The sequence below is a fragment of the Canis lupus genome, chromosome 4 (assembly GCF_011100685.1).
Source record: "Canis lupus familiaris isolate Mischka breed German Shepherd chromosome 4, alternate assembly UU_Cfam_GSD_1.0, whole genome shotgun sequence".
Lineage (NCBI taxonomy): Eukaryota > Metazoa > Chordata > Mammalia > Carnivora > Canidae > Canis > Canis lupus.
The window spans coordinates 64,938,870-64,957,146 of NC_049225.1; positions in this window are offsets into that span (position 1 = coordinate 64,938,870).

Sequence of the window (18,277 nt, forward strand, 5' to 3'; positions counted from 1 at the left end):
TCTTCCCCCAGATAATATAATGTGCAGTCAGGGAAGAGAACCAATTTTTTTTTTTTAATGAATTTTGTTTTAAAGAGTTTATTTATTCAAGAAAGACAAAGAGAGAGAGGCCGAGACATAGTCAGAGGGAGAAGCAGGCTCCGTGCAGGGAGCCCGATGGGGGACTCGATCCTGGAACTCCAGGGTCAGGCCCTGGGTGGAAGGCGGCGCTAAACCGCTGAGCCACCCAGGGATCCCTAATGTATGTATATATATTTTTTATTGGAGCTTGATTGGCCAACATATAATCTAATACCCAGTGCTCATCCTGTCAAGTGCCCCGCTCAGTGCCTGTCACCCAGTCACCCCATCCTCCCCCCCACCTCCCCTTCCACTACCCCTTGTTCAACAGAACCAACTTTTGAGAATTTCCAGGACTTCCCAAAATAATTACTGGTTGCAGTGCAAGTGAAAAAGGTAATTGGCTTAACACTGACTTTATGTATATATATGCTTTGATATTTACTAAAGGTACTTAGAAAACCATGAGCTGGTCATTATCGCAAGGCTACTTGGCAGATGTTACTTCAAAGATTTTTTTTTCAGATTATTGGGAACCTTTGCTCTGCGTTTTATTTATTATTATTATTCTGCTCTGCATTTTAATGTCAGATTGTATCTTGAAATAATTTAAGACATTTGAGACTCAGTTCTTGTTTTCTTCTTTCCTGGGATAAGTGAGAACTTCAGTAAAATGGTGAATATCATATTAATATGAACTTAAAATTATGAAAGGGTTAGAAACAGGAGTTGGTTCAAAGCTAGGACTGGATTATAGTTTCCAATCTGCAGGAAACTGCTATCTCACTTTGGGCAAATCTTTTAATCAAACTGTGTCTCAGTTTCCTCTTTAATAAGTGGAGTATCCCATAGGATAATCTTTTTTAAAGATTTTATTTATTTATTCATGAGAGACACACAGAGAGAGGCAGAGACATAGGCAGAGGTAGAGGCAGCATCCTGCAGGGAGCTTGATGCTGACCTCGATCCCAGGACCCCGGGGATTAAAGACCTGAGCCAAAGGCATAGACACTCAACCACTGAGTCACTCAGGTGCCCCCCCCCCCCTCCATAGGATAATCTTAAGGCTCTTTATAGACTTAGTGAATTTGTAAGCCAAAAGCACAACTACAAAAAAAAAAAAAAAAAAAAAAAAAAAAAAGCACGGAATAATGTCCCTGGAAAAGTTGCAGATGTATTTGTCATTATTTGTTCTATCCAGTCTCCTAAAGGACAATTACTATTATAAATCTAGATTTTTGAAATGTGATTTTTTTCTTTTTGTCACAGCATAGAAACTTTTACATGGTCTCAAAAAATTGTATGTATATAATCGTACCTATATATAGATGTATGTATGGTAATGTATATACATATCACTAACATAACACGTTCAAATAAAATTAGACAACTTATTATCCCTATTCACCCAATCTAACCCTTAAGCCTACAATCTAGGGATAGTTTTTTTTTTTACAATGTTTTGTAATGGTCTCCACAAATGAACTGCTATGAAGGAGGGAATAAAGAGCTGAATTTTTTTGCCTCTGGCTAAGTAGTGAGCAGAGATTTGTGATTGCCTTTTGAGGGACCTCTGCATGAAATCATTGAAACTTTTTCTGGATGCCAGTTCTCAAGAATCAGGTGAGATGAAGAAACTTCAGCAGGGAAGCCTGGCGATTATTAGTATCAGCAGAAGCTTGTGTTTGGAGGAAGCAATTAGAGATGAAATATCTCAAAGGGAAGCAGAAAAAAAATTGTAAACAGCAACAGAATGTAAAGTTTTCACTGTATCCCCATCAAGAATCACAACATAATATTGCATTTAGATGATCTATAGTTACGTTAACATTCATAATTCGTATTAAGATTTTTTAAGTAGGAAGGTAAAATATCAACCATATAAGATAAATATATTTTTTCACCATGAGATATTTTTAAAAGTTGCTTTAAAAACAAACATTTCAAAGGCATAGCACTGAAATTGTTCACACCCCATACCTCATCCATGACAGCAACTTCAGAACTGCCTTATCTGTGTTATGCTTCCCAGCCTCATGAATTTTTCCTAGTAAATAAGTACCAGTTTGATCAAGGGACTTGCTTTGAAGTCTTGCTGATATTTAAGATTTTCACAATATCTTTGGCAACGTGGTTCCAAAAATGCTATTTTTCATAGTTTCTTTTTTAAAAAACTCAACTGTAATGTTTAAGCAAAATAACAAGTGTCCATAAATAATTTGCTTTCATTTTGTGGTAACTTACATGGTAATATAAGAGATACAAAGAAAAAATGTGAGTGAGTATGCACGAATGTGTGTGCTGCAATAGTAGTGGTAGTAGTAGACACATTTGAGGGTAATGGTTCACTTCATGACACTCAGTCCGAGAACTCCGTCTCCAGCTATAGACCTGCAACTGGGCAGCCGTGTTTTCACTCTGGAACCCAGTCTGACTCCAACCACCCCAACCATCCACCTGCCCACAACTGACCAGAAAGGGATAAATCTCTTTTTCAAAGACTGTGAGACGAAGCAAAGGCTCTCTTTCAGAAGTTCACTAGATAGTCTTTGTGGCTGGAAGAGAGAACTGTGACCCAGTGGGAGCTGCAGTGTGGTCATCTTTACTTCAGCTGCCGTGCTCTATTTGTATCTGCCCTTGTCATACCGTGGTAATCCTCTGAGGGATTTTGTTCCATAAAGGCAAAATATTACAATTAGATATTTTCCACACTAAGGCTGTTAGCTAATTTGGAATGTTTTGGAGACATTCCTTAAAATACCTCAGTATCTTTGTAAATGTTCTTGCAGAGAGAAAAGAAATAAAATGTATTAAGTAATTTATGATGGAAGCATTGTGACACATTGTCTTATTTAATTCTCACACAGCCTGGTATTCTTATACACCCACTTTACATTCAAGAAACTGTGACTAGGGGGATCCCTGGGTGGCTAAGGGGTTTAGTGCTGCCTTCGGCTCAGGGCGTGATCCTGGAGATCCAGCATCCCGTGTCGGGCTCCCTGCATGGAGCCTGCTTCTCCCTCTGCCTGTGTCTCTGCCTCTCTCTCTCTCTTTCTCTCTCTCTCTGTCTCTCATGAATAAATAAATAAAATCTTTAAAAAAAACTGTGACTAGGAATTTTATAACTTGGACAACATCAGATAGTTACTCTAGATCTGAAATGACATTGGGAACCCAGTGGGCATGATGGCATAACCTAAAATCATTCTACCATATGCCTTTCCTTTTCTCAATTATGTTAAGAATCTTGGGAAACTCTCAACTCCACGCATTACTCACCAGTCTAATTAGGCACCAACTAAAACAAATAATATCAAAGTTGAGACGTAAAGAAATAAAGTGCAGTCTTCCACAAAAACTGATCTACTAGGATCATCACTTTGGTTTTCTTGGGAACCTAGAAACTGGTCTTGATGGCGAAGTACCTCTGGTGTTTGCTTGTAAGTAGGTGCCTTGTGTTACGAATATTTACAAGTTGTCATATTTCTTCCCTCCCCACTAATCTCCACCTCCATTAAATTAATGTACATTCTTTTCTTCATAAATTTTTCATTATTCCTATTTTTGGATGCTTTAAGATGATCCGAGACTCTGTGCTCTTTTTTCTCATGCCATTATCACATTCTCAAGAAGCCCATCTACACCTAATGATGCTTTAATGTTTTCTTTACTTATATCATTTCTTTGAAGGATATTAATGCCCTTCCATTAATATTTCTTCTGAGCCAAGAGACAAATCATCTTCCAACTGGCATATTTCCATGCTGGTCTGAATGATAATTTTTATAATAAATATTGCATGTCATGTCTTATTACAAAAATCTCCCTTCAGCATAAATGTCCATTTCATAAGAGGATTAGTTAGGCTTTGCTGTAGGATACTTGTATTTTCAGTAAGCTTTTGCAATCCTCTCATTTCATCAAAAGGTGATTAAAAGGACAGAAAAGCATTTAAACTTGGTTGTCACGATCAACCTTGCCAATAGCTGCCTTTCTTACATCAGACGCTTTATTAGAGGTAGGAAAGCAATCACCTTTGAGTGCCTTTTCTACTTGCAGCCCATCAAAAATGGGAAGTTTTCTCAAATTCCTCCAAATGTGCTTGCGGGAGTCAGTTTCTCTTACAGTGTCCTTTGCTGCCACCTGCTGTTCAACCTGCATCTATGAAGGCTGTGAATGCTCTACGGTGGACTGTGCTTTGCCCACCTAAGGGGTGAGTGCAGGGAAACAGGATGATTCAGAGCTGCACCCTTTCATGTGATTACACTTCAAGATGATCTATAAACCATTAACTGTATCTAACATCTGTACCAGTTCATTTCCTTTGTCACACCCTCTCTTCCAAATTAACAACAATATCATGAGAAACACTTTTTTTTTTTTTTTTTTTTTTCCTTTCCAGCATTTTGGGCTAAGTATTCAGGCAATCAGTGTGTCAAAAACTTTCTGGGGGCACTTGAGTGATGCAGTTGGTTAAACATCTGACTCGAGGTTTCGGCCCAGGTCATGACTTCAGGGTCTTGAGATCGTGCCCCTCCATGGGCTCCAGGCTCAGGGAAGAGTCAACTTGGACCCTGTCTCCTTCTTCTCCTTCTGACCCTCTGCAACCCCCTAACCCCCTCCCCACTCTCTCTCTTTCTCTCTCAAACAAATAAATAAATCTGCGAAAAGATTTCTGGAATATCTACTATGTGCAAGGCACGAGCTGCAAGCTGGGACCACCATTTCTAACTGCAACACTAATTAATTGGTAGTATTTATTTCGTATCCCCTGCATCCACTGCCCTACCTCCGCTTGGTGTCCAGTGCTTGCTCCCACAACTAATTGTCATCTCTCAGACAGGAGATGGTGGGCCACAGCACGTGTGCTCTCTTCCTGTCCCTTTTGCTCCATTTGTGCTACTTTACTACTTAAGTAGTCTCCATTCTTTAGAGTTCCAAAATGGGTTGATAATAGAGATTAAATATACATCATTACCAGGTCCTTTGTGTGAATGCTAGGTGCTTAACTGTATAAAATGCTACCTTTGTCTTAAAACTATGCCCACCTAAGAGAGTCAATTTAGCAGAGAGGTCGCATCCTAACATTGCTGGAGCAACTGCTAACATTTTTAGTGCGTCTTCTAGAGGTAAACAAAGCATTAGAGACAGAAGTTGCTCGGGCCGGATGACTCTCGCTCGTGACACTTTACACTTTTAACTAGAAAGAAATTTAACATGGCACTGGATTTAAAAAAAAAATCGCAGCGAATGATCCCTTGTTTTCTTCTTAGACCCACCATCTGCTTTAGTCCACTCAGGCTGCTATAAAAAGTACTATAGACTGAGTGGCTTATAAACAACAGACATTTATTTCTCATAGTTCTGGAGGCTGGCAAGTAGAAGATCAAGATGCCCCATAGATTTGCTGACTAGGACTAGCTTCCCAGTTTGCAGGCGGCTGTCTTTTCATGGTAAACTTGTGAAGCAAAAGGGGCAGCAGAGCTCTCTGGAATACCTTTCATAAAGGCATTAATCCTAGGGGCACCTGAGTGGCTCAGTGTTTGAGCGTCTGTCTTTGGCTCAGGTCGTGATCCTGGGGTCCTGGGATCGAGTCCCATATTGGGCTCCCCACAGGGAGCCTGCTTCTCTCTCTGCCTATGTCTCTGCCTCTCTCTCTGTGTCTCTCATGAATAAATAAATAAAATCTTTTTTTTTTTTTTTTTTAAAGGCATTAATCCCATTGGCGATGACTCTACCCTCCTGACCTAATCACCTCCAAAGGCCCACTTCCTAAAACCTTTACCTTGGAGGCTAGAATTTCAACACAAGTTTGACAGGGACACAAACATTCAGTCCATAGCACCATCCTTTTCCATCAAATTTGTTAGGAGAAGCAGGAGTATTATAGGAACTTTGGAGAACACTGGCTGATCCAGTTTGAATAAATGTTCACTTTCTTCATGGAAGAATTATTTTTTTTTTTCAAATATTAAATTCAGGCCTAGATAAGTCACCCAGCTCAACCAAGCATTTCAAAACCACCTGGTATCCTTAAATGTTCCTGTGACCAGGCTTCCAGAATCCTGTAGGGCAAAAATTGCTAACAGAGAGAAGTCATCCGCAAAGGTCACTGCTCCCAAGCTCATCTTTGGCAGCAGACAGCTATGTGCTGACATTGAAAAATGTTCCTAAGGTACAAGATATAGTTCTCTTTCATGCAAAATTTCCAAATCTGATTTGCCTTTCAAATTTATTGCAGCCTTTTAAGGAGTGGTTTTGGCAATGTTTGGGAAGTGATAACAGTCGGAAAGCTGTGGAAATGATTTAATGGTCCAGAACTTTGAAGTACCTATTAAAGACATTTAACTAACTTCATATTTCTCCCTACATTTTCCCCAAAATGTGTATGCATGGAAATTTTCCAAATGGCTTTCCTTTAAAGCACTGGGGCCATCATTTTTATGTTAGAGGGAGGAAATTTATTACCTCACAGGCTCCTTGCTTCCACGTGTTTTTCTTCAGAGCTCACTGAAGTTACTCATTTTCATCTCTTGCTAACAAATTAAAAGACTTTGTTTTCTTAATTTCTTTTTTGATACAGTATGAAGGTGACACCCCACCCCATCCCCCCGCCACCTTCTCCTATAAATCTTCTAGTTCCTTCAAGTTCAACAGCAAGCTGTATGAATCCAATTCAGGGAGGTGGGGAAGAAGGGAGAAAGGAAGAACTAACATTTGAATCACTGATGCTAAGCACTGAGCAGGACCCTTTATCTCATCTAGATTTGCTCGTTGCAGGTATGCATTCATGCACTTGCGGGCATAAAAGCTGGACATTGTTCTTGGGACTGAGCTCTATCTGTCAATTTCTTCATGGTCTTGTAGGAAAAAAACAAACAAACCATGCAAGTAAACGGTCAGCATCAATGCAATACCCAGTGCTTTTTGAGAGACTGTTATAACAGAGTGGCTGAGAACATGAGCTTTTAAAGGCAGGTTGTCTGGGTTTGAATCCAAGCTCTACCACTTACAAGCTCTGTAATCACGTGTTAGTTACTTGGGCTTTCTACCTTGGTCTCCCCATGTATAAAGTGGGAATAAGAAGAGTATCTACCTCGAGAAGTTATGAGAATAAAGTGAGTTAATACACAGAGTGTTCATAAGAGTGAGTTAAAACACAGAGTGTTCATAAGAGCCTGGTAAGTTTACATGGTTGCCTATTTCTCCATATTAAGATTTCAACTCAAATATCATGTCCTTGACTAGAATATTTCCAGTATTTGTCTCCTCAAGCGTCTCTTGTTCCTCCCCTGTTCTTTGCTGCCTTATAACCCTTATCACTGTGTGAATTTATTTTTCCTCTTATGTGCTTGCTTGTTTATTGTCTCTTTTTGCTCCACTAGAGTGTACAAAATACAAGGGCAGAGATCATTCTGGCTTTATTCATTGCTGAATTTCCAGAACCTCATGAAGTACCTGGCACATAATCATTTTTCAGTTAGACTTTGTGAAGTGAATTGTTGAATGTTAAGAGCTCTGACAGAGGTACGCCCAGGGCTCTCTTTGGGAGTACCTAGGAGACATAGTGGACCTGGTTCTCCGATGTCATCACAGACAGTTTCCAAATGAACTGACATCCTCTGGGGACCTGCAGACTGTCCGGAATTAGGGGCAGAGGCACGGGTAGGGCAGTTCAGGGAGGCAAGAGTGTTATGGGAAGAATATGCATTTAATCCTCACAGTGATGGCTGAAGATGGGCATTTTTATCTCCATTTCCTGAGATAAGTAAAAGGAGCTGAGCGAGAGCTTCAGAAACTTGCCCCAAGTCCCAGAGTTACTAAGAGCCAGAGCCAGGATTCAATCATTCCATTGTACTTTGTACTTACCTGCAGAAAAATATTACTATAAGAACTTTGAAACCAGAAATGGTATATAATGCCTGAAATTGTTCTTCATGGATCTAATTTACTCAGAAACGTTGTTATGATACTTTTCCTGTTCTATAAAGAACATAACAACATGCCACTCTTCACTTCAGATAAAGAGGAGGCTTCTTTGGTTCCACTTCACTGTTTTTTCAATAATCTAACCTTTATCTGGCTGCCTTCATACAAATACAGGTCGTACATTCCAAACTGCATGGAAAATAGAAAAGCGATTTTCTACACTCAGAATGCACACACAGACAACTCCCTACAGTACTTTACAGGAGAGCCATTTCATGTGAAGATGGGGTTGCCTAATTACATGATTGCATCACTCCTGGCCATGCTGGCTGATCAGACTCCCCAGCGAAGGAGCCCCATCTCTGGGTGCTCTCTCTTGCCTAGGAGGTTAAACAGCCCATCATCCTTCAGAAATGCTGTAGAGGGACTTTCTCCTAATAGATTTAACACTGTCTTCTCTCAGTATGCAATAGGAATGGAAAAGACGGAAAAGAAAGTTGAAGAGAAGCCATTCTTAGAGAATCATGCTCAATATTTAGTCCCATCATTGTTACTGTGGCAGGTTTTTTAAATGGCTGCACGCTCTTTGGGCGTCGTCCCATTAAGAGAAGGGGACCCTTGTTCACCTTCCTTGAATCTGGGTGGACTTGTGACTACTTCTAGAAGTCACTATGTGACTTCCAAGGCTAGGTCACAAAAGGCCTTGTAGCTACCACCTGGCCACACTTGCTCTTGGAATGTTCTCTTTCAGAATCCAGTTCTCATAGTGTAGGAAGCTCAAGCCACATGAGTGGGCCATGTGTAGGTGTTCGGATTGATCCCCTACCTGAGTCCAGCCTTTTTATATATATATAAATTTATTTTTTATTGGTGTTCAATTTGCCAACATATAGAATAACACCCAGTGTTCATCCCGTCAAGTGCCCACCTCAGTGCCCGTCACCCAGTCACCACCACCCCCCACCCACCTCCCCTTCCACCACCCCTAGTTCTTTTCTCAGAGTTAGGAGTCTTTCATGTTCTGTCTCCCTTTCTGATATTTCCTACTCATTTTTTCTCCTTTCCCCTTTATTCCCTTTCACTATTATTTATATTCCCCAAATGAATGAGACCATATAATGTTTGTCCTTCTCCAATTGACTTATTTCACTCAGCATAATACCCTCCAGTTCCATCCACGTCGAAGCAAATGGTGGGTATTTATCGTTCTAATGGCTGAGTAATATTCCACTGTATACATAGACCACATCTTCTTTATCCATTCATCTTATGATGGACACTGATGAGCCCAGACTTCAAGTCATCCCTGCCCAGATGTCTGGCACATGAGTGAAGCAGCCTCCAGACGATTGATTGCAGTGCTCTGCATGATAAAAGTCCAGCCCAGCCATCTGCATCACCCTATCAGCTGAGGCCCCAGACACTATGGAGCAGAGATAAGCTGTCCGAATTTTTGACCAATAGAATACATGAACATATAGAAATTACTCATTTTGCCACCAAGTTAGGGGTAGTTGGTTACACAGCGAGAATAATCACAATACTTACCCTCTCTCTACATTTGCTAAGGATCTGTGTCATAAGGATCTCTCTAAGGGAGACGACTTCTTAAGTAGAGCTGTGGTAGATTCTTTTAAATTGGCTTTTGTTAAGTCAACAGCTATTCCAATACTCCTCTCTTTTGTCTTCCTCTCCAAGAAACTGTGGAGTACATTTCTCAAATTTCAAGCCTATCTTGCAATTGGAGGTGACCTTATGATACAGTTCTGGCCAATAAGATGTAGACAACAATCCCTAGGTAGAGCTTCCCTTCTCTAATAAGGGCTTAATGGGGGAAAATCCCTTATCTCCCTACTTTCTCCTTCCTGGAATATGGACATGCTACTTAAAAGTGTGGGAGCCATCTTGAGACGGTGAGGAGGAAAGACACATACCAGGGCAAAGCACAAAAAGAGAAGCAGTCTGGTTCTTTGATGACTTCCTTGAAAGACTACACTTAGCCTGTGTTGCCTTCCTTCAAAAGTACTGTTAGATAGAAAAAAATCACTTAGGGGCACCTGGGTGGCTTAGTGTTTGAGCGTCTGCTTTTGGCTAAGGTTGTGATCCTGGGGTCCTGGGATCCAGTCCCCCATCTGGTTCTCCACAGGGAGCCTGCTTCTCCCTCCGCCTATGTCTCTGCCTCTCTCTCTGTGTCTCTCATGAAAAAATAAATAAAATCTTTGTTTTTTAATTAACCTTTTTAAAACCATTGTTAGTTATTATTTAATTTATTGGTGTATGTATCCTTAAGTGATTCTACTATGCATGTTGTAATATATTACATTACATATACCCATATATTTCAACTAAGAAAGACATTTACTTGCACCTAAACAAACAAACAAAGGAAGAGTCTATTGTTTAATTTAGGCCTTAAGCCCTGACATAGACTCACATGGGGAACATTTAATGACTGAGCTCCTTTTCCAGTACCAGCAATACTGGTGCTACCATCAAGCTTGTCCACAGGCAAAAACATTTCCGTTATGATAAAATAGAAATAATCAAGTATTTTGTGGCTTTAAATTCTCCAGTTTGATTAACCTCCTTAAGCAAATCTTTATTTCTTTTTATAATCATGGATAACATTTCAGTCAACTTCTTAAGACCTTGTTTTTTTAGACCTTATTTTTTAAGAGCAGATTTTGGTTCACAGAAAAATTGAGAAGAAGATACAGATTTCTCATGTGCTCCCTCCCCCCACACATGCATAGCCTCCCCTACCATCACCATCTCTCGTCAGCGGGCTGCAGCTTTTATTTTTCTTTTAAATAAGAGCAAACACCAATTTTCCAAAGTCATTTTGTATTAAAATGTTTACGCTTGCTTGAGTTAGTTGTATTCCTCTTAAGCCTTCACAAAGGACACTTTTTATACTTGCTGTTTATATTTATATACACATATATGCACTTCTTAAATATCAATTCTCTCATCCAACGCAATTGTAACCACCACAACTGAATAGTGTAATGACTTATCTATAGTGATTAATATTAGGAAAAATATGTCTAAAAATAAAATCTACAGTGTTCTAAAACCTGTTAATTGCTATGTCTTTTGCTTCATAAAATAGTAAATGCATATAATTATTGGTTATTTTTGTGTGACAGTTATTCATCTTGTCATACAATAAACAAGCTGAAATGTGAAGCATAAAACAATAATTCCAAAGACAAAAGAGAAGAATAATTACATATGAATGAGGGGAAGAATCAAAGAACAAAGAGCATTTTGAATCTCTCTACTCTCCCTAGAGTACCATTTCGGGTTGTAATTTATTTTAAAGGTACTGTGCTTCAAATGCATTTACTCTCTCAAAGGCATTTGTCTCATAATTCTTTAAAATCTGCAAGTAGATCTTATAGTGTACCCATTCAGGCTTATATTAGGTAGCTTGAATTATACATTGTGCGACAAAGTGATCTTCACAAGTTAGGAACACTATAAATCTTCTCTGCATTGAATATTCTTTATTATAAACTTTTCTAGAAAAGCTGGCTCTAAAAATCTTAACTGCTTTATGGGCACCTGCTCTTCTTTGTTACATTGTGTATTCTTCAAGATTGATACTAAGCTGTATTCATCTTTACTCCCCCCAGTGTCTTCAATGCTTGATTCATTAATTCATTCATATTAGACACCAAATGCCTTGTAAGTGCTATGCACTATGTGAGATAATGAACAAGATATACCTGATTTTTACCCTTTATGGACCTACATTTTTATCAAAGACACAAACATGAAATGTAATTACACAAAGAAGTATTTGATTACCGGTTTGGTAAGTGCAAAAAAGGATACAGGGGTAATGAGGAAGTATTATGTATTAACTATTGTAACCTTCAGTGGAGTAAAGAGAAGCTGATGTGGAAAAAAAATGACATTGAATTCGAGGCCTAAGCAAAAACATTTCACCCCGGAGCTCTGGGTTGGACAAATGTGGATGCTTATTAAATACTTGATTATTACAATAATGATGGAGATTGAGGCTGGTACCCAGTTATATATCTTGGAAAATTCAATTCCAACCTACTTTTATTTTTTATTTATTTATTTTTTTCCAACCTACTTTTAAAGTCCCAGTTTAAGTTTCAATCCATTCTCCATGTTACAAGATTTTATGGAATCCTTAAAACAATCTTAAATGCAAAATACAGACTTTGTATCAGCATATTGTTTTCAACTATTTATAATTATTTCCATCAATCTTCAGATAATATGTTCTTTGAGCACAAGAGCTGTGGTTTAAATTCTTCTGTGTCCCAGTCATAGACTAACAGTTTGCTGAGCAATATGTACTTGCAAATCGGGTCTTTCATTGATTTTTTTTTTTTTTTTTTTTTTGCTTGTATTAGTTTCTATTTGTAGTTTCCAATTATACTAGTTCAAATTTATCTCTAGAATTAAATAAATTATAAAGTTTATTCCATGAATACTATATTTAAATAAATAATAAAGTTTAATCTGTGAATACTATATTCCAAATATGAGTTGTGAAACTGTCTCATATATATAAGAAAAATGAAAACACCAACATGGAATACAAAATCAATTTAGAACCTGAGACAAAAAGAGCTAATTTATTTCCCAGTGATCTTGGTAAACAATGGGGCAAAGATTAGTTCAGAGCCCTGAGTTAATTTTAACAATTTTGTTGGTAATACAATCTAAAGAAAGAACTACAATCTGGGGTGCCTTCGTGGCTCAGTCAGTTGAGTGGCTGACTCTGGATTTCAGTTCAGTTCATGATCTCCTAGGATCAAGCCCCACATGGAGCCCCACATCAAGGGCTCCCTACTACCACCCCCATGGAGCTCCATATCAACCTCCCTGCTCAGCAGGGAGTCTGCTTGAGTTTCTCTCTCTCTCTCTCTCTCTCCTTCTATCCCTTCCCCTGGTGGTGTTTTCTCTCTCTCTCTCTCTCTCCCTCAAATAAATAAATAAATCTTTAAAATAAAAAGAACAACTGTAATCATGTGCATGATGAACAAGAAGTTATTGCTTCTACTTACTATGAAAACAAGTTGAGTAGTTAGACAAAAGCAAAGATGTTTCTTGTCTCTGGCTAACATTAACAGTGGGAGTCTATGGCTACATCATTTACCTGGGTTTGATTTAAACTCAATTCTTTTCCTTGATAGTAGACATCTCAGTGAAATTTCTCCCAAATATAGTGATTGCTCACGTTCTCAAACTGAGGAATAAGAATAAGATGGTCATAAAAGAGCACTTACTACTGAATGTTCAGGAACCAAACAACTTGGGCAAATATGAATTTACTTGAAACGAATCTTTCCTCAGAGGAGATAAAGTTAGCATAATCACCATTGTCATGTTAACATGCTTCTATGAACTGAGCAACTACTACATGCAGCATCTTTAATTAAATCTTGGAGATAACTAAAAGAAGCAATACAGTTTGATTCTGCCCTCAAAAAATTTACAGTCCTCTTGATTAAAATAATCTCCATAAGACAACTCCAAGAAAGGTCATTTATCTAGAATACAGCACAAATAGGTCACCTTGAGCTTTGTAGTTTGGTAACACTTGATGGGACAAGGTTGGAAAAAAAATGACAAATAAATATGTAACATATGCTAAGGGCCAAGAAATACTAATGAGGTTTGTGGCACACAGTCAGACTCAAAAATCATCAGTTGAATGAACTGTCAAGTTGGAATTTATCAAAGAGACAGGCCATCATGAGTTGGTGAGGAAAAAGAGTCTTCAGATCAAAATAGACTTTTATGTTCTTCAACCAGGAGTGCCCTTTGACCAACAATCATGCAATGAGAGAGATTTGACTACAACTTGGGTATTGGAGCCTATGCCCAGGACACCGAGTATCTCTTGGCACTCTTATCCAGAAAAACTTTCTGCTATGGTATCCATTTCATACTTTCTCAGAATAAAGCACTTCCATTGACTCTATTAATATTGGACAGTTGTTGATCTTCACCCAGAGGGCAGTAAATAGACTTTGAAATCAAAATGTCCTACAATTGACACATGCTAAAATCAAAACAGTGGCTGCTGGAGAACACCTCTTCCTAACAGCACACTTCACTGCTCACACTGAATTCACTTGTGTATATGTGAATTTTTCCTCATAAAAAGGATCTAGTCTTTAGTGAAACGAGGACACCCCAGCAGTAGGTCCAGCTCTAAAGGTGCCACACAAGCAAAAACCTGACCTTTATTCCCCTACCTTGCCCAGAAGAGTCTCCATATCCACCATCAGACTTCACCTTGTACAGCTGCTTTTTTTTTGCTTTCAATTTTCTCTCTCAGCAGGCTGGGCCTTGGCTGCCTGCCAGACTGCACTGAGAGGCCAACATGCTGACTTGGTGTTACTACACATTTGTTTTTGTACAGCGTCGTCCATAGAAGATGGGTTTCAGTTGCTTACATAAAGGCATTCTCCCGCACAACCAGGCTCTAGGTGCATTTAAACCATTGCATACATGCTTTAGCTGCTTCTGACTGAAGTATTTTCCAAACTATACTAGCTTGGAATCACATGACCTCCACATTGATTCCTTTGCATCCCTTACCAACTGAACTAAATAGATTTGTTTCCATTAAAAAAAAAATCTTATTTTGATCTAATGTGTATGGACCTGAAAAAATTAAGATCTCTGTTCACGGATATATCATTTTTCTTATCCAGTATCAATACATCAAGATCTTATATTCTTTGGAGGGAGAATAGGTGTGGAAAATGACAATTTTGGCATCTGAATCTTCAAGTATCAAAACAACTATCTTTTATTATAATTTGAAATAGTAATAATATTAACAATCAACTTTTGTAGTTATTTATTGTTAATTGCTTGACCATATTTCCATTATCACTTATTTATATTGAAATTTATTTTTTAAAAACATGAATATCTAATAATTTATCATTGAAGTACTTTGGATTCTTCTCTAAAGTGTCACATTAGGGGATCATTGAAGGTAACTAGTTTAGGTAAAGGAAATTGGCTTCCATGTCAGTCAGATGCTATAAGATATAACAGCCCATTATATACAGTGCATTATAAGACTACTTACATGCACTGATATTGAGATGACCTAAAAATACCTGGGCCTGCAATATGTAGGGCCCAGGTAACTGTCTTACTACTAGACCACCCCAGGTGACATACAGGCAGTAGATGGGAGATAAATCTCTTGGTAAGAAAATAGCTAAGAAGACTACTTCCCCCAGGGAAATGTAACTGCTGAAATGAAAATTAAAAAGTCTATTTTTAAAGAAAGCAAAAACTTGAGTGGTCTCTTTACTTCCTTTTATCTTTTATTTTAAATTTTACTTATTGGTTATTTTGTTTACACTTGTCCTTGGGTCACTGTGGATAGCTCTGACTAGACAGTAGACAAGGACAGCATATAGTTTTAATATGTCAAGGTATTATCTGGCAGCACCTCTCACCCCCAGCAATGAATTTTTATATTCCTGGAAAATACAGTTACTCATCTACATGTTTCATCTTATCAATCTTCTACCCCTAGAAATGGAGGTGAGGATTGGGAAGAAAATTGGCTCTCTCCTGTACTTATATCTTCCAAGTTGTTCCATAGACTATGGTACTTTTGGCTGATAAAGCTGTACTTTACTGGATCTCCAAATATAGAATAAGTGGATATCAGGTGGCCTTCTTACAAATTTGGTCTAAAGGTCACTATGTTGCCCAATGTTAATGCACAAAGGGAAGTTCTCTATACTTCATCTCCTTCAGCCAGTCAAAGGGAGATCCATGGCATACCAGCCCAAATTTCAAGAACCAAGGAGAAAAAGCTGCTTTATCATCTTTGGTGGCTTTATTAGGCATATACTAAGAATGCCACAACTTGACTGCTCCATCATATCTACTAATTATAATTTTTAGGAACTCTGTTAAACTTCTCTGGGAGGGGGCTCCTTGGACTTTTGCAAATGAGCTAAATGGAGTATTCCTATAGCAAGTAGCTCTCAAAATTCCATTCCAGAGTCAAGTGAATTTTCACTCAAAAGACAAATGAGATGCTCATTCTTTCAAGTACTAAACAACAATGTTCGACTTCTGATCCCATGAATGTATTTGAACATAAGGGAAAAAACCAACAAGAGTGAGTCAGGAAAAGAAACTCAGTACTTCGGATAGAATCTGTGAGTATTGTTCTTTCAAAACAAATATATGGGTACAGCAAAAATCTGCACTTTGAAATTAGTCATCCTGAGATCTAGAAGTAGCTCTGCAAAAAACTATAATGCTCAAGTAGAGATGGGACAGTTAGCTAAAAGAAGAAAAGATGAGGCAATGAAAATTATCTTTAAGCCCCCTTCTTTGACTCAAGAGAGGGAAATCGAATTCTACCAGTAAAAATTTGGGACATAAAACGGACTGTAGTAGGGACGCTGGGGTGGCTCTGTGGTCGAGCATCTGTCTTCGGCTCAGGGCGTGATCCCAGAGTCCCAGGATCAAGTCCAACATCAGGCTCCCCACAGAGAGACTGCTTCTCTCTCTGCTTATGTCTCTGCCTCTCTATCTCTGTGTCTCTCATGAATAAATAAATAAAATCTTTCTTTAAAAAAAAAAAAAACTGAGACTAGTAAAAATGTAAAGAGACTTCTTAGCCAAGCCAACAAGCCAAAAAGCCAACCCATAATTTTCTGAAACTAGGGCCAGAACCCTGTGGTCTTGGGATAATCATCTCAGATCAACAATTTCTCTGTCATCCAGTACTAGAGGGGGAAGGGAGGCCCTGCAGGAGCTAAGAGTCAGATTTTACAGTTCGTTTCACCTTCAGGCAGAGATGTCACTCACCTTCTCTATTGCTGACCCCCCACCCACAGGGGATTTCTTTCAGACTAAGCAGTTGTGCAGCTGGAAGATGAATGGTCCCAGGACTGAGAGGGGACCAAGACCCTGGGGTGTAGTCTCCGAAGTAGGGACAGGACTTGCTTCTGGATATCCAGGATCACTGGGTCAAATTTGGAGAACTCAGGAATAAACAGAGTTATAGATCTGATTCACAGAGACTTAAACTTTACATGCTTTGAAATGTAATGTGGGAAATGGGAAAAAGGTGAAAGTTTAATAGGAGGAGAGTGAAACAGGTATAGTATTTTGAAATACCTCCAGATTTGGGCTCCCTTATGAGTAAGTAAATCTCACTTTTATGTCTACATTCAATCCACTGTTAAATTTTAGTCCTAAAACTGAAGCTCTGAATGAGGAAGATGAGATGAGGATACTAGAGAAGTGTGTCCTTCCTGATCTTGGTAGATAATAGACAGGAGTAAGCCATTCAGGTTCTGGTATCCCTTCCCCAGATTTAAGCAAAGGTAATTCGGGGGGCGGGTGTCAGGGAAATGTTCAAATACCAGTAAATTCCAAGGGAAGGCTGAGTCATTTGTCTGTTCCACAGGGAAATAACGAAACAAAGAAAAAGACCAGTCAATACCTGGACCTGAGCTGTGAGGCCAGCAGGGTACAGAAAGTCATCACCATGGAGACTAGAGAAAAGTACAAGGAAATCACATGGATTTCTGAACCTTCTTCCTTACTGTGATGAGGACGCAGTTAATTTCACCTACCCTTTATATATCTGATACCATCCTGCAGAGCTGTTGGGGAAGAGGGATGGGAATCTGAGAGACTGATTATTTTTATCTAAGGAGGCCAAGCTTTATCTAAAGTGACTGTTTAAATCACAATGGACTAAAGGTACCGGGTTGGTTCATTAGGTTCATTTTTTCTGGCTCATAAGGGAGATCAGAACAATTTTAGAAAAGGAAAAATTCTATTTTCTCTGTGCATCTAAGAGTATGGGAAAACTCACATTAAAATTTATGGACTGCTTACTGTGGGTCAGGCAATCATAACAGCCATATAAAGTAGGCATTATCATCTTTTATTTTACAGATGAAGAGACTAGGACTTGGGATGAGAAAGCTGCTTGTCTAGAGTGACATGATCAGTAAATGAAAAGGTAGGATTTTAGCCCAGGTGATTCTAATGTCAGATCTTGTGCTCATAGCCACATGCTATATTGTCTTCTAGGTGGTGTGTCCCTAGAGTGTGTCCCGTGAAGTCCCCAGAACTATTCTCAAATCATGCTATGTATTATTACCAAGTGGTCTATGAAGCAGACACTTTTGAAGAGAGTTTTCCCTTGCTATAGGGTTGGGCACTGCTTGGAAGCTGTAAGGCCTCTGCCTTTTGAAGAAATATTAATAGTTAAAAAACGCTCTGAGTAAAT